Source organism: Ursus maritimus, unplaced genomic scaffold (genome assembly GCF_017311325.1).
Source record: "Ursus maritimus isolate PB19 unplaced genomic scaffold, ASM1731132v1 scaffold_12, whole genome shotgun sequence".
Lineage (NCBI taxonomy): Eukaryota > Metazoa > Chordata > Mammalia > Carnivora > Ursidae > Ursus > Ursus maritimus.
In genome coordinates this window covers 11,105,198-11,127,418 of record NW_024423564.1, presented here as the reverse complement: position 1 = coordinate 11,127,418, position 22,221 = coordinate 11,105,198, and the positions used below count along the sequence as shown (strand labels likewise).

Below are 22,221 nucleotides of genomic sequence, written 5' to 3'. Positions count from 1 at the left end.
AAAAAAAAAACATTTCAAAACTAGTTATGGTAAAGAGTCACTTTGTAAACATTCTACTGTTATCAGCAGGCGCGTAGTTTGTAAGCAAACGCTGGAAACCCGGCTCGAGTAGAAATCCGGTTGTTTCTTGGTTGAAAATAATTACAAAGTAGTCTGGGCCACTGCCTTTCACACCAAAGAAGTCGTGACAAAAAAATGAAATGCTAAAACGCACGTGGGAAAAAAGGATGTACTTGGAACAAAACGACTGCATCTGACCAAGTGTAACGCTATCCTTCAGATTCCTCCCCACAGGGCCGCCTTCAAGACCAGGAGCGCGAGGGCGCTCCAGTCGATGTTCCGCAGCCACAGGTTGAATGACAAAGAGTCCCCGTCTGCACCAGTCCCGGAGTCGGCCGGCTGCACTGCTCCCTCCGCAAAGTGCGCTCGAACCCTGCGGTCACGTCTTGGCTGCAGGGACTGCGGCTCCCCAAACCACTCTCGCAAGACACCAGGTGGGGCAAGGATTGGCTGGCCGAGGTTGGGGCGGGCATGCCACGAGTCCAAAATAACTCCCGCCCCGAGTCCCTTCCCTCGGAGCAGAACGCGGCCAGGAGAGCGGGGAGGCACCACGTGAACCAGCCCCACGTCGTCCCTTTTCCAAATCAGAAGCATCTCTGGAGGAGACTCCTGAACGCTAGGGGAAAAGCTACTTCCCCAAGGTCACCGGCACCCAAACCCAAGTCCCCGGCCAGGCCAGTGGCCCGCACCTGACTACGGGGCCGCAGCTCGGCGGGGCGAGGCGCTGTCCCCACCGCCTCAGGGTCTCCTTCCCAAACGCCACGCTCCGGGGCTACGCGGCTGCCCGCGGCCACGATGACCCTGCCGGGCCGCCTCCCTCCCCCGAGACCCAAGTCTGCGCCCCGCCACGAGTCTCCCTCCCATCCGCCAGGGCGGCAGGGGCACTGCGGGATCCGCGGCCAGCGCCGCAGCCGGCCGTTACCCAACTAACCGTTATGCGCGGTTCGCGCCGCCAAGCGTGTACGTGACACGGCTGGAGTCCCGCAGGGCCCAGGGTCCAGGTCGCGTCCTTCGCCAGCTACCTCGTTCGCTCGCTCGGGCACCCACGCGGCCGGCAAGTCACGTCGCAGCTCGCTAGCACTTTGTCGGGCCGGGACCGCGGGGCTGCCTTATAATCCGCCGGGGCCGGAGCATGCGCACAGGGGGCGGAGTCGGCCCTCCCGGCCGCCGCCCTCCCCCAATACATACGCCCGAACCGAGACTCGCGCCTCCACACGCTCTCAGGGCGCGCGCCCGCCCGCATCTGGCGCGCGCTGGCGCCCTCCCCGCCACGTGACCGGCGGCCCGGCGCGACCCGCGCTCCGCGCCCCCGCTATGCGGCGTCCACAGAGCTGCAAAGTGCCTCATTCGCGGAGCTCGCAGCCTTTGGGTCCCCAGTCCGAGGAGTTCGCAGTGACCTCCACGCGTGCGGGACACCGGCGCCGGCCTCCCCCTCAGTCTCTGACAGAGAACAGGGAAAAGCCGCCAAGGACGGATGGGGCGTACCCCCGGGGGCCTGACTCAGGTGTGGGGGGCGACGGGCGCGCGGAGGAGCGGGGAAGCGACTGGAAGAGGAGGGACGGGACAGGGTGTGAATGGACGCGGGGCCACCTCGGGCTCAGGAATAGGCTGAAGGGGCGGGCGGGGTGGCGCGGGCTGTGGCCTCCGGAGAGCTCGGTGAACTCGGGGAAGTCACTCAAACCTTCAGGGCCTGTTTCCTGTTCTCTAAAATGGCAACAGTAGTAGAACCGACCTCCTGGGCACTTTTGGTGTTTTTTGATGAGAGAACTGATGGAACTTTCTTAATACAGAGCCTCGCCTGTGGCATTTGATGAATGCTGGGCGTTAAACACAGAAGTCGGGACAGAAGAGCAGGTCAGAGGGTGGCGACTGGTCCCTAGGGACGCGTGTGTGTTGGAAACATGGAGAAATGAGAATGCAGAGGCCAAGTTTTCGTGGACACTGAATGTTCGGGACATGATATAATTAGAGCTAGCAGTTTTGAGGGACTGATTATATACTTAGTAGTTCACCTGAATTATCCTCATAACCTTATGAGGTAGGTAACTATTATTAACATTTTACAAATAAGGGGCTTGAGGCTCAGAGAGGTTAAGTAACTTTCCAGAGGTCACAGAGTAAGTGACCAACACCCCAAGTCAGACTCCAGAGCTTGATTTTGTTCTAAGAGCCATAGTAGGTTCTTGAGCAAGTCCAGACACTGGAAGTGTATCAGTTTAGGTGATCAGCTTGAATAATTATGAGGTGTCTCTTATGTTGGTTTTTGGGAAATACCAAAAATGTATGAAGGTCCCTGCCTTCCACGAGTTTACAAGTTCTTTGGAGGGATTGAGTCAGGCAGAAGAATCAGCCAACATTTGATGACCACTTGCTGTTGGCCCCAACCCTGCCCCCTCCGCCCTTAATTTTCACAGCCCTGTGAGGTTGGCCTTAAGGTTTTGTCTTGCAAATGAAGAACTGAGATTGAGGAGTGGGGATTGAGGGGTCTGGTTCTGAGATGTGAATGTGCTTTCCCTTCACCTACTCTGCCTCGGTTTCACACAAAGAAAGTTTTCAGTAATAGTTCAACACCTCAGAAGACAGTACAGAATATATGGCCAAGCACTGCATATGAGCAGGAACTGCTTTTCACCTTTGATAAATGCAGAGAATTAAGGCAATTCAGGCCACCCCGGTGGCCAGGATTTAGAACAGCAGGGCTTTAGGGTTGTTAGGGTGGATGGTAGGAGAACTGAGTTACGGAGACAAAATGGGACTGGTTCAGGCATGAGCTTATCAGGGCCAGAACTATAGAATGTAGTGGAAAGTGTTAGAATAAGTTGATTCTCAGGAAACTGGAAAAGAAGGCTTATATAGGAACAGAGTGGGTAGGTTTATAATATCAACCCAGGAGCCAGGTCTCAGTTCCAATTTTGATACTTTGCACTTAGAAGCTCTGTATCCTTAGGCAAATTATTTTACTCTCCAGGCCTCATTCTCTGCTCTGTAAAACAAAGATAGTACCTACCTTAGGGTTTTTATGATAATAAAAATAGTATTTTACTTAAGTGTCTGGCATATAGTGAGCATTAAATAATTGTATAACCATGGAAAACCATGAAACTGAATCCTAAAGATTAATCCTAAAAGCACTTCACTTGAATAAACCCCATCCAGGGCCCTGAGAGGGGCCCTAACAATGTGTTCATAGGATCACGTTAGCACCTTTGTATTCCTTTTCTTGAAAATATCCTCCAAAATTGTGTATGCCTCAGGCTCCACAAAATCTGGATCTGCTCCTAGTAGGAACTGTAGTGTTGTGAAAAGAGTATAGACTTTGGAATCAGAAGGTTTGTTTCCATAATTTATTATCTGTGTTAACTTTGGACAGTTAATTCACTGAACTCTTCTGGGCCCTCCAGGTAATGAAGATAATATACACCAGCCTGAGCTATTGTGATAGTAATCAAATAAGAGTATTTGCAGAAGGGGTTGGTAAAACTTGGAAAGCACTCTACAAGTGTTTGTGATAGTATTATAATTTGTTCATAAAGTGCATAAGGGAAAGATCAAAACCAAGGGAAGGGTTCTCGGCTTAAAAGCAGAAATAGGATGGGTGAGCTGGCAAAACTGATGAAATGATACAGGTAAAATTCTTGCTCTTCTCCAGATCTCTTCCTGATTAATCCATGAGACACTGAAGAAATAAACTAGTAAGCACAGGATCAGAAATTTAGAGCTGAGAGGAGGTTTTACAGAATGGAAATTAAGGCCCAGAGGAGCTAACTTTTCTAAGGCTGCTCATCTAATAAATGGCATGATCAGAAGAACCAGATTTCTAGGTTCTAGGTTCTTCTACCATACCAAGTGTGGGTTTTTTGTTTTTCTGTTTTTTCTTTTTTTGAAAGGCTGTCCTTTTTTTTTTTTCCCCTTAAGATTTTATTTATGTATTTATTTGAGAAAGAAAAAGAGCAGGGGGCGGGGGGGGGGTAGCAGAGGGAGAGGGACAAGCAGACTCTGTGGATGAGGGTGGAGCCTGACGCAGGCTGGATCCCAGGACCCTGAGATCTTGACCTCAGGCAAAATCAAGAGTTGGTCACTCAGCCCTCTGAGCCACCCAGGCGCTCCCCAAGTGTGGTTTTTAAGATAAAAGCATTTCATCATGGACTCTTTCAAAATCATTACATCAAAACCAGAGAAGGCAGGATGCACTTTAGTGGCTTTCAGCTTTATTTTATTTTATTTTATTTTATTTTATTTTATTTTATTTTACTTTTTAAGATTTTATTTATTTATTTGGCAGAGAGAGAGACAGCCAGCGAGAGAGGGAACACAAGCAGAGGGAGTGGGAGAGGAAGAAGCAGGCTCATAGCAGAGGAGCCTGATGTGGGGCTCGATCCCACAACGCCGGGATCACGCCCTGAGCCGAAGGCAGAAGCCTAACCACTGTGCCACCCAGACGCCCCGGCTTTCAGCTTTAGAATGAAATTCCCCAGATTCACTTTCCTGTTTTAAAGGCTGATAGACTGGATGATACATGGGTAATCTTCTGTTGGCAAGCTTGTTAAGTGAGCAAAACTTCTGAAGATTTTAAGGTGAGTTTTAACCTCAGAAATTAGTAATGGGATGAGAAATGCAAATGCAAAAAGTTTGAAAATTAATAACAGTTAGTTACTATTTAAGCTGAGTAAGTTACCCAGTTTATCTAGAAAAGGAAAATAATAAGAGTGTATTTTCTCTGGAATTCATATATTTCACTTATATTCTCTTAATTATTCCATCATTTCTGCGTTGGAAGATGCTATTATCCTCATTTCACTAACACCGAACAAAACAGGAAGGGTTTTTTTAAAAAACACAATAATACTTAATTGATTAAGAGTACTTCCCCACTTATAATTTATAATAACTCAAAGGGGAGCATGGAAAATGAAATTTGAAATTGCTTTTGTACCATGTATGAATAAAAGAGTTTGCTAAGCAAATACCTAGCATAAAGAAGACGTCAATGCTAAAAACATTCTTTAAATTAGAGAACTCTTGGGGCACCTGGTTGGCTTAGTCAGTGGAGCATGTGACTCTTGATTTCTGGGTTGTGAGTTTGGGCCCCATGTTGGGCATAGAGATTACTTAAAAATAAAATCCTGGAGTGCCTGGATGGTGCAGTTGGTTAAGGTCCAACTCTTGGTTTTGGCTCGGGTCATGAGATCGAGCCCCGTGTCAGGCTCGCCCTCAGCGTGGAATCTGCTTGCGATTTTCTCTCCCTCTCCCACTTGTGTGCGTGCGTGCGCACTTTTTCTCTCTCAAGGGAACAATCTTTAAAAAATAAAATAAAATCTTTGAAAATAATAATAGTGAACTCTTTCAGAACATCTCTAATTTTATGTTCTGTGTCGGTGTAGTCCTGCTGCATCCTGAGGGCCAAGTCTGGATCTAAGATGAATTTGCTACCCTTTGAAGGAAGACTAACTCAGTGTTGGTGAGATGTATGTATTTCAAGCCTTGCCCTGAGCTCTCCCCATTTTTCCTTGGCTCTTCTTGCTCTGTTTTGACCTTTCACTTACCTCACCAGCTTGCAGTTTGGCATCCTAATCAGTTGGCTTCTTTGGTTCTCTGCTGGCAAGAGATAATTTGGTTAAAACAGTCAAAACAAACTGCCACATATGAAGAGAGCCTCAGCAATTTGGTAGAAAACAAAATTGCTCTCAATAAAAATTCCTCAACATGACAAATTAGTAAAAAAAAAAAAAGATTATATCCAACTACTGATTTTTATGTGTTTGGTAGATTTGGTGGCCAAAGATTTGCTTTTCTACTTCTTTGAGTCTTTGAGAATTTTTTTGTGAATAAGTATGTGTTTTTCAAGGAATCATGCTGTCCTATGTTTACTAGTACACATATACTAATTGTAATTATACGTGTACTAATTGTAATTACATGTGTAGTAATTACGTGTGCTAATTGTTTTCTGCGGGTTTTTTTGATATTTGCAATGGCTTTGATAGTAAGGGACATTTACATTGTTTTTTTAACAATTGCGTGAAATTGAGATTAAAAAGCCCAATAATTTGGGGGGGAAACTTAAAAAATTATGATAAACTCACGCTAATACTTAAAGACTTTGAAGTCTTAAAAGACTTAAAGACTTTAAAGGTTGCAGAACAATCCATCTGGGTAACAGGTACCAAGAGTATTCCTTTTGACCTGTTTATCCTCTAATTCAATTTGATTCAACCAAGTTACCTGAGGCTCTCTTTGTATATGGTGGAACAATTCCCATACCCTCACTCCATTCCTGGTCTGATAAAGTTGTGTTCTGCTTCTTATTTCTGCCAGCACAGAGACAGTTTTGGCCTCTGCTCTTTGTAACCTATATCGTTACTTAGAATCTTTCCTGGCAAGCATTCCTTCTAGGCATGGTCCTACACACTTGCCAGACTGTCTGCCTCCTTGACCCTGGCTTACCCTAAGCTCCTTCCTTCCTTTTACTTTTTCTACCTCCTTCCTTCCCTCCCTTCTTTCCCATCTTTAGTATTCTAGGCAGATGGGGTGGAGATTGGAAATAATAATAATGATAAATTGATGATACTACGATTTAGGGAGTGCTTACTATATGCCAGGCATTGATCTAAGCACTTTACACATATTAACTCATGTACTGCTTATAAAAATGCTATGAACTAAGTACTGTTATAATCCCCATTTTACAGACAGATACAGATACAAAAGGTTAAGTAACTTGCTTAAGGTCACATAATCAATATTTTCTGGAATCATCAGGAAGTATTCATCATTTCGTTCTCACCAAAAATACATGAGCAGAAATTGTCATTTATAACTATTAATACCATAGGAGATTAATCCCTAGAGTTTGAAGGCCATCTTAGGAAAAATCCTGTTCTAGTTTCCTTATATCCCTCGTAGGGCTAAACAATCTTGAGAAAAGCTGTTGGCCACAAAATCTGCCTTTGAAACCAGAAAATGCACTGTAGGGAAGAACTACTCCCTGCTTATCTGAATTTGGGATAGTTGTGCTCACTTCTTGTGTTCATAAGGCACTTCTAGGCACTAAGTTGGGGGTAGAGATGTTGGGACATGTTTTTTAAAGCTTAGTTTAAGATCACCTGTATTCCAGGAAGTTCTGGGTGTACTGGCGCCCATATTGCATGCTGTGAGATCTTTCATTGTGAGAACTTGGACCTTATGGCCACTACTCAACAGCAGCAGCAGGCAGTTGGAACTCCTGAACAGCTGTACCTCCAGCCTGATGTGACTCAGAAGAGTGGTGCATGCAATGAAGGAGGCCTCTTAGATCATAAAGACTAGCTTTATGTATCCACCTGCCTGGGTAGCCAGACTGGGTGTTCTAACTGGACCTTGATGCTGCTGTACTGGTGAACAAGATAAGGCTTAAGTAAAGCATGAACTCAATCTGTGGTGACCTCTGAGAACCGTGAATCTGCCACAGTGCCCCATGCCATACAATATCTATGATGCCTGTACCCAAGTGAGGTCCAGGGGCTACCAACCCCACTTGTGAACTGTGTATTAAAAGGATGAAGCCTCCTCCCTCCCCCCACCTTACCTTTTATACAAACCATGAGTTCAGATGTTATGCCTGTTGTACTCTGATAGGATTATTTTTATGGCCATAGAAAAAGTTATACCGCTTTGGGTAGGGCAGAATGGTTTGCTTAAATAAGACATTCTCATTATCAGTCATTCATAGAGGAAGAAGGTCCTCACACAGAGGAATATAGAACAGGTAGAAGGTGGCCCTTGTGGATTTATCTTTTCAGGGTTTGAATTTAGAGGAGTTAAAAAATGTTGAGGGTCCTCCTTACTGATATGAGGAAAATGGCCTTTGCCACAGCCCTTCCTAATAGGAGCCAGGCCAAGAGGCTTTCCTGGACACCCAAAAGGGAAGGTAAGTACTCATGTTTTGTAAGTCTGTTTATTGGTGCATTACTCTCCTTATCCCTGAATTTTAGTCAAGTTTAATCTGAATCACAGATTCAAACTGGAAAGTCTTCAAGGACTAGGAAAAGTTAATCAGCCCCAGTATAAGATAATAAGGAGTGGAGCAGTATGGTGAAAGTGAGTCCGTACCCTTCTAGGCCTCAGAGTTCAGATGTTTCAAATGTGCTTCATGGAGCCCTTCCCTTTATAGCACTAACTGCAGTACATGTTTGCTTGACATTTCTACATCATACATTATTCAATAATACAAAAGAAAGTAGAATTCTTTTTTTTTTTTTTTTAAAGATTTTATTTATTTATGTGACAGAGAGACAGCCAGCGAGAGAGGGAACACAGCAGGGGGAGTGGGAGAGGAAGAAGCAGGCTCCCAGCCGAGGAGCCTGATGTGGGGCTCGATCCCGGAACGCCGGGATCACGCCCTGAGCCGAAGGCAGGTGCTTAACGACTGCGCTACCCAGGCGCCCCAGAAAGTAGAATTCTTTAAACTCCTGATACTTTAATCAGCATAAAGTAGAAAAACAATGACAGAAAATCGTGTGGGGGTTAGAAAATGAGGAATGGACAGGCATTTGGGGGGTGGCAGATACATATTGCAGCCCCTAGTTAGTTCCAGCTTGGGCTCTGCTGTGCTATTTAAGAAGCAGCAAAAAGGGAGGGCACCTGGGTGGCTCAGTTGGTTAAGCATCCAACTCTTAGTTTTGGCTCAGGTCATGATCTCAGGGTTGTGAGATCCAGCCTCACATTGGCCTCAGCACTGAGCATGGAGTCTGCTTGAAGATTCTCTCCCTTTACCCCTTTCCCCAACTCGGGCACCCACTCTTCTCTCTCTAAAATAAATAAATAAAATATTTTTTAAAAAGACAGGCCAAAAAGGATGTGCTACCCACCCCCCCAGTCTTCCTCATGGTGTCGGTGATAATTTATGTAATATCCCCAAGGAAAAGTTTAATGTCAGAACAAGAGTCTTAGTAACAACATTTGGCAGTCTCCTCCCTCTATGGAGATTCTCCTTTTAATGTCACCTTTGGCAGATCAGGATTCACATTTAAGAGACCCAGTGGATTTCCTGACAACTTCTTCCACAATTTTCTCATCTCAGGCCCATGGTTCCATTTTGGTCACCATGGCCACAGTGACTGAGACGGCCCACTACATCCTTTGCAAAGGACAGCCTTCAGCTTCAGACTCCAAGCTAACTGTTTGTAGATAAGTTCTTTTCTCTCTAGTGTCTTTGAACTCATACTCTCAGACTGAGGGCTTTACCTCTATCCTGCTTTGGCGAGGCCTACTTCCTTAAGTCTTCAGGTATTCAAATATACCTCCCCCTGTTTACCACCTCCAATCTGGTAGCAAGAAAGAAACTGGAAAATCTTGTAGGGGAATACTCTTTGTATTATGCTACCAGCCTTCAGGACTGCTAGTCTACTCAGTACTTCAGGAGCAGAAGTAGAGTAAATCTCACCACGCTCAGAATACACTATTCTGAGGCAGCTATTGTTTTTACCACTCCCTCATCCCCACCGTGCACACACACCTCATTATCTTGCCATAGCCACATCCAGTGGGAACCAGAATCTGAAAAGTTAAATGCCGAAGTAAGTTAAGGAGAGGCACAAAGACATAAATTACAGACAGGTAACGCTTATCGGGGTAGCCATCCAAACAGAGAACTAAAATACACTGCCTTTCTCTCATGTTCCATCAGGCCCAGACAGGCTAGAAAACAGAGTTTTTTGCTCCTGTTTCCAATGAAAAGTTAATCTGGAAGCCTTCTAACTCCATCTTGTATTGTCCTTGTCATCCACTAGTCCATTGCTTTAACCAACGTAGGTGTGAGACCCCATTATGTGTGAAACAGCCGAGGAGTGCTTTAACCAAAACATGGGAGTACATGATTCAGGCTATGCTGGCAACCAAGCCCACTTAAAGAATCCAGTGGAACGAGAGAGAGATGGATTCCAAGAGTTAACGGGGAGGATTCTTCATCACTGCAACTGTGCTCCTAAACAAAGGTTTTTCTACCAAGAACCTAGGGAAATCCCATCTCATCTCCCCAAACTTAAAGATCGTCAGTAAGCTGTTTTTAGCTTACAAGTACTTTAAAGCTAAGATTTAAACCTAGGTCTGCTTAACTCAGCCTGTGCTAAAGGCTAGGCCATTTTCATTTTATTTTGTTCAAAATCCTCAAGTCATAGGGGAGGATAGTGATGAGGAAGACAATAGGCAGAAAATGTGGGGTTGTTTCAAAGTCCTAACCCTGACCATTCTGCCTTTGTATATGCTGTTTCTTCTTCATAGAAAACACTTCTTCCGTGGCACCTGAGTGGCTCAGTCGGTTAAGCATCTGCCTTCAGCTCAGGTCATGATCCCAGGGTCCTGGGATCAGGCCCCGCATTGGGCTCCCTGCTTGGCGGGAGCCTGCTTCTCCGTCTCTGCCTGCCGCTCCCCCTGCTTGCGTTCTCTGTCTGTCGGGTAAATAAAATATTAAAAAAAAAAAAAAAAGAAAACACTTCTTCCTTCTACCTAGTAAGCTGTGTACAGGACAACCTAGAGATGAAAGAGTGGCAGTTAGCCTAACAAGGGAACAGTTTTAGTAATTCTATTATATAATTCAAACCTCTTGGTAATGCAATTTTTTAGGTTCACCACTGATTAATGTAAATTAATAAGGTTTCATAATTATATTTATAACCAGGTTCTTTCTACATAATTATTGTTTATACTTGAATAAATGGCTTAGGAAGGCCACCTCTAAATCCAAATGAATGTAACGTTTCATTTCCTATTTCCTTCATTGGGGGTACATGATTATTTTGGGAAAAGCATTGGCTTGAGAATTAAACTCCATGTCTTTCTGTATCTCCTCTGGAAGACCTAGGTCTCTTAATTTTTTTTTTTTAACGTATTCATAAGTCTTTCCAATCCGTGGGAAGGGCTCTCAGTGGATCCTCTGAAGTATTAAGGACCTCAGGCAAACATGTATGCAGTCTCTGTACTTTAAAATTCAGATATTCCAAAGTCCTCATGTATTGTCCACTATTAAGAATGCAAAAGCTGGGGCGCCTGGGTGGCACAGCGGTTAAGCGTCTGCCTTCGGCTCAGGGCGTGATCCCGGCGTTATGGGATTGAGCCCCACATCAGGCTCCTCCGCTATGAGCCTGCTTCTTCCTCTCCCACTCCCCCTGCTTGTGTTCCCTCTCTCGCTGGCTGTCTCTATCTCTGTCGAATAAATAAATAAAATCTTTAAAAAAAAAAAAATTCTTTAAAAAAAAAAAAGAATGCAAAAGCTGCAGAATTCAAATTATCTTAACAGTATCGGATAGCCATATAAACACGTTGTGATCTAACTTATACATTCTCCATGTAGAAAACTTTTCCTCAGGTTAGCAAAGCAAGTTAAATTTCTCCTTAGTTTCCACCTGAGGAGAGAAAGCTTAGGGGAGTTAGGGACAGGGTATATTTTAAGGTAGCTAAGAAAGGCCTAATGCTTCAAGGATGGATTTTCTATTGTATGTCGGAGGGAAGTTTAAATTACGTTTTAGAGTTTGGAGCACCTTTCTGTCAGTTCGGAAAGTTATCCTTTCCAGGACAATCTCTACTAGAAATTAAGGCTTTCTTTTCAAAAAGTTTTTTGCCTATTCCTTTTCAGAGAGAGCACAGTTTTAACTCACTGAAGAGCATTTCCCATCTTTCGATTATCCAGTTCCTTTTATTCCTCTTCCCTTTCTTTTCTTGTTTTTTTCTTCCCCTTTCTTTTCATAGACTGGAAGGTATCCAAAAATAAAGGTGTTCAGAAATGGAGGTATACATACATGAAGCGTAAGGACAGTTCCATGTACCTAGGTCTCTAGGCAGTCTTCCTCCTGGCCTTTTCCTCTTGGCATTCTACCCTTGTCAGGAAAAAAAAAAAGAGTATAGACTCCCACTCAAGTGCCTTACTTCCCTGAGAATTTTGATTCTTGTATTCAAGATCTATGTGGACTTTGGTTTAGATAGATTTTATGACACCAGAATTGTTGAAAAGCAATAAATTACTACTGTAATTTGTTTATTTTAAATATTAGGGATCTCTGTTTTTAACTTGTTTGGGAAAGAAGGAGCTATGACTTTTTCTCCGCCTTTGATGCAGGGCTCCAGCTAAACTAGCAAAAGATGCTGCCTCAAAGAAACTAAATATTTTTTCTTTAACAATTTAACTTTCTGTTCTTCAAAATGTTATCACTATAAACTTCTTACAAACAGGGACTGTTTCTTCCCTTGGTATCCTACCGATTGCTTTATATAAAGGTACAGTATGGCTAATAAAAACTTTTGACTGTTTTGAAGTGGTGGGTGTCATTATAATAATAATGATGATAAAGAGCGGTTAACNTTTACATAGCAAATCTCCTGTGCCAGACACTTGTTGTAAACATTTTACATAGAGTTGCTCAATGTAAAACCACTTTATCCAGTTATCTTTATTTTTTTGGTGAAACGCTTATAAGAATCTGTGTGCTGTAGTGAATTCCACAATTCAGCCTTCCTCTCCCCAACAAGAATAGCTAGAATTCCACTGTCATCCCTTTATTATTTTGATTCCAAGAAACTGTCACGTTTTAGATCCATGCTTGTCCCTAAAGCTTGACCTAAATAACACAATAGGTTGCTGGTTTGCTTATCTTAGGACATAAGGTGGTAGACAAAGCCTAAAGTAACTTTGCACTTAGTGTAAATTCTTGATTACCTTCACTGAAGTAAGAGATACAATAAACATACTCATCTGAAGTCTGTTTCCCCTACCTTTTATTATTTTTCAGAAAAATAATCAGGACCAGCTTCCTCGGCAGATATAGGGAGATACAGATCTTCCCGGACTTATGATGAGGTTACATCCCAATAAACCTATTGTAAGTTGAAAATATCGTAAATAAAAAAATGCATGTAATAAAGAGTAATGGATTGGTTCCATTTAGAAATATAACAAAGTGACAATAGTTTTTTCCCCAATTCAGTCTTTATTTCTGTTTTAAAAGGCCATTTAGGGGAGCCTGGGTGGCTCAGTTGGCTGAGCGTCTGCCTTTGGCTCAGGTCATGATCCCAGCATCCTGGGATGTAGGCCCGAGTTGGGCTCCCTGCTCAGTGGGGAGTCGTTTTCTCCCCTGCTTTTGCTCTGTCCCTCTCAAATAAATAAAGAAAAAATAAAAATAAAAAACCATTTAGTAAGGGTACCTGGGTGGCTCAGTTGGTTAAGTCTCTGACTCTTGATTTTGGCTCAGGTCATGGTCTTAGGGTCACGGGATCAGGCCTCGTGCTGGGCGTGGCACCTGCTTAAGATTCTCCCTCTCCATTTACCCCTTCTCCCCCTGCCAAAATAAATAGCCATTTAGTCTCATGCAATTATGAAATTTCACTATTTAGCAGTGAGAGGAAGGTTGATAAAACTGCCACTAGACAAGCTTGGGACCTGACTTATTAAAAAGAGAGTTAGTGCATTTTCTTCTAGGCCGTAAGAGGTGTTTTTGCCAAAGAGTGGTAATTCTTTCACAGATTTGGGGGATGGAGGATAATCTGGCTTTATTTACTTAGGAATTTTTAAAGGACTAGCCTGGAACCACTTATAAAAACGCTGTTCTTCTAAAGGCTCTAAAAAGCACCACATTTGTTAAGGCCACCAAAGCTCTTTTCTTGGCTATGTCACAATTCTGCCATTTCAGAAGATTTACAGATATTGACCATTTACAGCCTTAAAGTTTGCTGCAGTTTGGGCACATAACACCGCAAGGCTTTAGTGCAAGTTTAAGTCACTGATTCATTTTACTTAATTCATTTATTCTTTCATTCCATGTTTATTGAATGCCCACTATGTGCAATAAGATTTTTATAACTGAATTCTATTTTTAAATTGTTAATTCTGTACATGGAACAAAATTAAGTTACAAGGAATATACAGTGAAAAGGAAATCCTGCACCCCTGTTACCCAGCTATTCACCACACCTCCTCAGAGTATGTTAATAGTAACATTTTGTTACTTTGTATCCTGCATATTTCTGTATAAATAAAAATATACACATTTTTTAATATATAATGGTATAGGGCATATACTATTCTGTCCCTCTTTTTTCATTTAACAGGTTCTAAGATTTATTGTTCTTTTGGTACGTTAGATTAATTTTAATATCACAACCAACACATTTCAGTATTGTTAAAAAATAGGATGCCCCAGAAAAGACTTTAAAGTGATATCCTTAAAGTCAATAAGGACAGTGTTTGTAATGAGTCAAAAAGTTACCACAAAGATTTGTCTTTGCTAAAAAACAAATTCTAAAAATAGTTATACATATGAAACAACCCAGAACATGAGAAATTTAAAAAGAATAATATATATTGAGAAAAGAATAGATACAGGCTCAGATAAAAGTAAAGGGACAGTAAGTTACGTGAAGATGTGCTTTGTTATTCCGTACATGGCCAGTGAGTTACAGGTTGTTCTTTTGGATGATCAACTATCAGCAATAACCTGCTCAGCCAGTAAGTCAAAGCCCAGCGAGGGGGTTCTATGTCTTTCGAGTGTCTCTAGCTTAGTATTTCTTCTAAAGGCTCTAAAGAGCACCACATTTGTTAAGGCCACTGAAAGCTATTGTTTTGGGTTTTTTTTTTAAAGTTCTGGTGAAGATAGCCACTTCCAAGGTGTTTGCCTGTTTATTTACCTAGCTGGTGCCCCCCACAGAATGTGATGAATTGTAGGTACGTACCTGAATGTAAATCTTTTGTTTTGCTGCCATAATATTGATACATATTCTATAATAAGTTGTACATTTAAAATTGAATACCTGCAATGTGCTAACTTTCTGCCTGTTTTCCAATATTGGCCTACCAGTGTTTAAGATTTACGAATGTTTCAATGCATAACATTAATGAAATCTTAGTATTTTATTCAAAATACTTCGTTATTAAAATGTTGTTGGAAAAGGTGCTCCAGAATAGAGCGCTAAAATGACTGATAAGTTCGGAACTTAAAAAGCAAAACAAGGGGCGCCTGGGTGGCTCAGTTGTTCAGCATCTGCCTTCTGCTCAGGGCGTGATCCCGGAGTCCTGGGATCGAGCCCCGCATCGGGCTCCCTGCTCCCCTGGGAGCCTGCTTCTTTCTCTCCCACTCCCCCTGCTTGTGTTCCCTCTCTCACTGGCTGTCTCTCTCTCTGTCAAATAAATAAATAAAACCTTTAAAAATAAAATTAAAATAAAAAGCAAAACAAAATCATAAAATGATTTGTGGATAGGCCAGAGGAAAACTTAAAAAAAAAAAAAGTACATTACTTGAAGTTTTGGTCTGGGACCATATAATTAGGGCGATTATGATCTCCAAAAACAACTTTGAATCTCCCTGAACCTGCAGGGCAACATCAAAAATAATGAGGAATTTGAGGTGTCTCAAAAAAAAGTGAATAAGTAGAAAAATGAACAAAATAATGGAGTAGACAACCAGAAAAAAAAAAAAGATGCAAATGAACAAAGCAAAAATATTCAGTAATAATCAGATATGGATATTGAATTATAAGGCTTACGACCTCAAGGGCTTTTTAGATGGCATATTGGCAAAGATTTCTTTAAATTATAAAACCTGTTTTATAACCTCCAGGGTGTCTGGGAAAACCAGCATTCATACATTACTAGTAGGAATATCTCTAGTTATGAAAATTTGTTCTTAGGAAATAACCACTTATTCTTGTACAAATTTGTTCACTACAATTTTATTTATTTATTTATTTATTTAAGATTTTATTTATTTATTTGACAGAGAGAGAGACAGCCAGGGAGAGAGGGAACACAAGCAGGGGGAGTGGGAGAGGAAGAAGCAGGCTCCCAGCAGAGGAGCCTGATGCAGGGCTTGATCCCAGAACGCCGGGATCATGCCCTGAGCCAAAGGCAAACGCTTAATGACTGAGCCACCCAGGCGCCCCCACTACAATGTTATTTATAACACAGATTATAAATAATCTACATGTCTAGCAATAATAGGTGAGTTAAATTATAGTATTTAATAGTGGATTGCAAATGCAGCATGAAGAAAAATTATGCTTTAGAAGAATGTGAGGAAATCTTTATGGTGTATTATTAGGTAAAGAATGCAGGTTTCAAAACACTTAAGTACAAAGTGATCACAATTTTATTTTTTAAATAAATATGCATAAAAGTATGGGCACTGAAGTGATAGAAGATTATAACTCAGTAGTGGGTTTATAGAGTGGTATTTATTTTCTTCTTTATATCTTTATTTGGATATATTTTATAATTTTTAAGTTGTGCCATGACTACTTGGGGAAAGAAAAGGGCAGACATTCTATATAGAGAGCTTTTTATTTTAAGCATCTGTGGTAAGTGATTTAAAAAAAAAACTGGAAAAAATTGAGCATTCTGCAAAAAACAAGATGACAAAGGGGAGAGTTTGCTTGTCAGATGAAATCACAGAAAATTCAAACTGGAGGATGTTTTAGAAATAACTTAACTCAACACCCTCTATTTTACAGATGAAAAAGTTAAGTCCAAACTTAACCAAGGCCACAAAGATAGTGTTTAGAATCCAAACAATATTGGATTTTCTTATTCCTAAGATCCTTATCTCATCTTTCTTCCTTTCTATTTATTTATTATAATGCCATAGTTGGCAACTCTGTTCTTTCAAGTCTGAAAAGAGAAATGGAAAAACTTTAGGATGAAGAGAAAAAAAATTAGGATAAAGGGTATCTCAAATAACATGGTAACATAGCTTTTCTTCCTATTTTTGAGTTAGCATTTGCCAAGAAAAAACACACACACTTTGTACTTGTTTTCAGAATAGTGCATTTGGAATAAAACCTCTAAATACAACTTCAGGATGGTGATTTAAATATCCCTCTTTCTTATATTCTTCCTGTTTCCCCAGCCAGTGCTATTAACCTCAAGGCCACAGACTGATTACAAGAAGTAAAAATTAAAATCAACTGTTTCCATGGGACCTACTAAAGTCTGAGTTATTGATGGCTGATACCGAAATGTTTATGCAACTGTAATCAACCATGTGTTTGTCAAAGAATGTAGTACACACTTACATATGAAAAGGAACATCATGTACATATCTGTTCATACATTTACACATTCAACCAATATTTATTGAGTACCTATCATGAAGCAGACACTGCTATACTTGGGTATAAAGTGGTACTTGAAACAGACCCCAAACCTGACCTTGGAGCAGACAGTCTAGTATATAATAATCTCCACTAAATTATATATTATAAGGCAGTAATCATGTCTTATTCAGTACAATGAATATAGATTTTCTTTGAATATAGACTTAATGAATGAATTTCCCAGGAGTTATTTTGCCCTAAAGTAAGAAGTTGTTTATTACTACTTCAGAGTTGTACTTGTGGTAGTTGAGGAATAGTGTGGACTAAGGAACCCTGATAAAACCTCACTACTAACTTTAGCATGCTTCTTCCCATGCCAGCCTGTCTTTCAGATCACCCCAAGTTGGGCCTAATGTTTGGTTATGAAAAGATTTCTGACAAAAAGGCATATGAATGTGGCCACCCAGTGATGAAACGAGCAGCCTCGATGCTCAGAGACTGCTGTCATTTAGATTAGAACAAATTATTGTTATTATTGTAATTTTGTTCTTTAAAAAGAAAACCCTCTGACATTTATTTTACAGTGGTTTTTTAGTTGCATTAGATATTTGGGAAGGTAATGTGAGAGATTATATGACCCAGCATTTTTAGAACAAATAACAGATTTCAACACCAACACTTAACAGAAATCTCTAAAGTAATACATTTTTAAATGATCAGAATATCAGGAACTTAAATTTTTAGAGATTAATTGTTATGCAAACATACCATTTGCTGACATCTCAGTCACTTCAGGATCTGTGCTCTTGAATGAAAGAATCAAAGGCCTGTAAGTGCTTTCCTGTTATCAGATCCCTGTAAATAATAGATTTTTCTACTTTATTTTACCAGGAGAGGGAAACACAAAATGAAAGGCAAAGACTTGATAGCTCTCCTAAGGTCTGGTCTACCTAATGGATAAAGTGGCACTTACCTGGGACTTCCAAGAGTTAGCCTTTATTGTGTCCTCCAAAGGAAAGAGAATGGATTGTCCTCTGGGCTGATATAAACGGGGGAAGACAGCAGCTATAAGTGACCTTGTGTTCTGATACGGTCCTGGCATCTGGACAGAATCTTTTTGGTAGCCTGTGCTTTGTCACTTTCTAGCAAGTCCAGAGGCTGGGCACCATGAGATTCCAGGCCTCCTTGAGGGTAGGAGAAAGGGATCTTGATATTCTCAGCATTTGGTTATCTGTCTCAGATGAACTTCCGAGCCCAGTTAATGAGCAGGCACCATGCCAGGAAGAGATACATGAGCTTGGACCTCGAAGGGTATGTACTCTGAAGCTGAAATCATAAACCAGAACATCTGATGTGTGTCTCATACACAATGAGGGAGGGAGGGCTGTTGTTGGAAATGTCACACGCAGCTGCTTTTAGCACTTGGCTCTCCCCGAGGAAGCTTCCCCCTCTGCCACTACACCCCACCCTCTTCCTGCATGGAAGCCATTTAGGGCTCTTTAGTTCTTATCCTGCGTGCTGTGAAGCAGGCTGAAAATTTGTATCTGTTACATCAGTCTGGTTCGTGGCTGATTGATGTACCTGATGGGCTATGGGAGTGACCAGCTCAGCTCTGTTTGGGTCAGGAAAGAATCTACCTTAGAGAAACAATCGTGTGCCCTGCTCTGTTATGTAAAGAATGTCGCTTAGAGTCCTAATTAAGCAACTTGTTAAACAGCATACTTTGAACAAGTCACTTTCTTCTACCACTTCTCCACCTATATGATTAAGCATGTAATCCTATTGAGATTTCCTAGTGGGGTTGTGAAGACGAGCTGTTCCCTCCATCCGGAATTCTCTTTCCCTCCCTCACTGTAAGCCATGCCAAATCCTCCTTATCCTCTGGATTTAAATTGAAATGTCAGTTTCTTGAGCTCTTCCCTGACCCTACTTTCTTACTGCTGAAAACCAAGAAGTTTCCCAGTTCACTCCATAGCACCTGTTACTTCCCCTTTTGCAACCTGTGTCATGCTCATTATAATAGTTGTTCAGTGTCTATCTTCTCTATTAGACTCCAAGTTCCATTCGGGGTAGGACTCATATCTGTCTTTTGCACCTGAATCTCCAGCACCAAGCATTGTGCATGCACACATTTGGTGCTTAATAAACATTTGTGGAATAAATGATGAATTACATCTCATAATCACTTTGAGATTCCTTTGTGAAAACCAAATATTGAACTTTCTGTGCCCTCCTATCATGCAGGTAATGTTAAGAACAGGTGTTGAATTAGAGCCAAAAGGACAGCTACTTATTGTGCTTTCCCCATGCCTGACTGCTGCTTGCCTTCTCGTATCACCACAATCTAAATTCTTATCATCATGGCAAATTGTTCCCAACTCCCTAAGCGATCATTTCTAGGAAGATTGCAGTCTGTGTTCATTTTTTAAAGGAAACCAACCATCCAAACTGGCTTTTAGAGTCAAGTGTTGTACTTCCTTATATTTTAGTCAATCTAAAGAATCATCAAGCTCCCGTAGATAAGATTTTGTGTAATTTGTAATTACATTTGAGAATGAGTTTGCCAACTTCAAATAAATTCTTATCAAAGTTTTGTCTTCTTGTCAATACTAAGTGTTTCTGAAATGTTAACCTGAACTTGAATATCTTAATTCTTTCTGAGAACTTTTCAGATTCATAGTTAAATGAGGAAAAACAGCTTCAGATGCCATTTATTAATTCATTGATTTATTCATTCAATAATTGTTAGTGAATACTGTAAGCCAGACACGATTCTAGATACTTGGGAATATCAGCAAATAAAACAGATTCTTGCCCTCAAGAAAATAATTATAGGACTACTGTGGTATGGACAGTACTCACCAAATATTTCACTGCTCCTCTGCTTTTCCCAGCCTCCCTTCAGATAGGTTGGGGTCCTGTGATTACTTCTGGCTAATGGCTTGTGAAAGAAGTGACTGGTATCACTTGCAGGCACTTTCAGACTGCACAAGTTATAAGCTGATATGCCTCCCCTAACCCTTTTTATCCTGTCACAGCAAGCTGGGAGGTTACATATTGCACATGGTACCGCTATAAGATGGGAGAACCTGAGTCCTGTTGGCTACTGAGTGAAGGGGTGGAGCGACACACGGCCTTCACCGCCTGCCACCCTGTGCTAGATACATGACATGCGTGAGATAGAAATTTTTGTTGGTTAAGCCACTAAGGATTCAGGGTTTGACCTCTGGGAGAGCCAGCATTAAGTATCCTGAGTAATACAACATGTATTATTTATTTAACATCTTTTATGTGCTAGGCGCATTACCAGGCTGTTTGTAATAGTAATTTATTATTGTTAAAACCCTGACTATTCACTTCCCTTGCCAAAAAAGAGACATATTCAATGTTGATCCTGAACTACTATGTTCATTCTCATCAAAGCTGCTTTTTTTTTTTTTTTTAATGCTAGCACTAAGATATCAGCCTTGTAAATTTAGAGGGGAAAAAAGGATTTTAGGCTTATTCTAGAGGACTCAATTAGAATGAATCTTTATCCTGATGTTTGAGTAGATTATTTCATTTGCCTTATTTTTTCCCATAGATAAAACTGGGGCTAATATTCTGCTCCTGATATTACAAGGTTATTATGATGACCAAAATGAGTTAATATATAAACCATGAAGCACTTATACAAATATAATGTGACCATTCTCATTGAATCTAAGACACCACAGATTCTAGGGTACACCATTATTTTATATTCCACTAAGAAACTAATGGTATAAGTTAATCTATGGCACAATACTTTCTTATCACTTTGTTTAAACTTTTTTTTTGGTCATATATAAAAGCTTTGCATTAAAGGGAAACAATTCAGTTTAAGGTAGTCCAAAATGTCTTCATACTCAGTGTCTCTTTTGAATCACTTTTCTTTCTTTTTTTTTTTTTAAAGAGCTGAGCAGGGAGCCCGATGCAGGACTCGATCCCAGGACCCCGGGATCATGACCTGAGCCATAGGCAGATGCTTAACTGACTGAGCTGCCCAGGTACCCCAATAAAACACGTTATTACACCAACTATATGAAATACTGTCTTGGAATACTAATAGGTGGGGATGAGGTGGAGTTGGTAGTGGGGGATGGAGGAAGGTGGTTAAGCAATTAACTTTTTTATGTTCCAGATGTCCACAAGATAGAGAACTTTGTGAAGCCACAAAGGAGCAAAGACCTACAAAAATTAGGGGGCTTCCAAGACCCATCTCAAGACTGCCTTCTTTAGGACAGCAATGCTGTAACATTTAATCTGTTATTCAATGTAACACTCATATTGTTTTCTGACTAGTTTGGGTATGTACACATTGAATTCCCATTAGGATTTTAAGTTTGAGGTCAGTAATAGCATTTAAAAAATATTCTGCATGTGGGGCGCCTGGGTGGCACAGCGGTTAAGCATCTGCCTTCGGCTCAGGGCGTGATCCCGGCGTTATGGGATCGAGCCCCGCATCAGGCTCCTCCGCTATGAGCCTGCTTCTTCCTCTCCCACCCCCCCCTGCTAGTGTTCCCTCTCTCGCTGGCTGTCTCTATCTCTGTCGAATAAATAAATAAAATCTTTAAAAAAAAAAAAATATTCTGCATGTACAATACCTGGCATAATGCTGAGTAGTGCTAGGAAAACTTATGAATATCACCCCTTCCTATTTGAATCTAGCGGAGATTGTATCTTGCTGTAACGATTGGTATAAAGGTGAGAACCCAGATTGCTTTTTGCCATTCAGCACATGTTTTTCCACGAACCCAGCCACTCCAGAAAATCTATCTTATTTACAGAACTATTGCAAAATCTGACACTCCTCTTCACTTCACTGGAATGCCCTTGTAATTGCCAAATGTTGCCTTGCCTCATGGAAATTCTTGGCCAGAAACCTATGGATTGCCAGCCCTTGCAGCTGTTGACCCTAATTCTCCTATAATATCAAATCAAACAACATTTCTTAATGACCTACTGAGAACAGGCACTGAGGTAGTTGTCATTGAAGGTATAAAGATATGATCACTGCCCTCAAGTAGTTTATAGTATGTATAAAAACAAACATATGAACATTTAAATACCAGGTAAAGGCTATGTGACAGT

At 41.3% G+C, this 22,221-nt stretch overlaps 1 long non-coding RNA gene across 19 annotated transcripts in view; it reads left to right on the top strand.

Moving 5' to 3' along the window:
* The first annotated feature begins 1,428 nt into the window (after positions 1 to 1,428).
* LOC103669442 overlaps positions 1,429 to 22,221 on the top strand; it is a 57,491-nt gene continuing 36,698 nt past the window's right edge. For 8 of the 19 annotated variants that reach the window (XR_005834049.1, XR_570265.2, XR_005834051.1 and 5 more), the window contains exons 1-4: positions 1,429 to 1,564; positions 5,442 to 5,525; positions 12,819 to 12,908; positions 14,664 to 14,746. This is a non-coding gene — a long non-coding RNA (uncharacterized LOC103669442). Of the gene's footprint in view, positions 1,565 to 5,441; positions 5,526 to 12,818; positions 12,909 to 14,663; positions 14,747 to 16,922; positions 16,992 to 18,349; positions 19,703 to 21,043; positions 21,138 to 21,271; positions 21,613 to 22,221 lie in introns of those variants that run through there. The other 11 variants (XR_570278.2, XR_005834055.1, XR_005834054.1 and 8 more) reach the window with 9 other exon arrangements.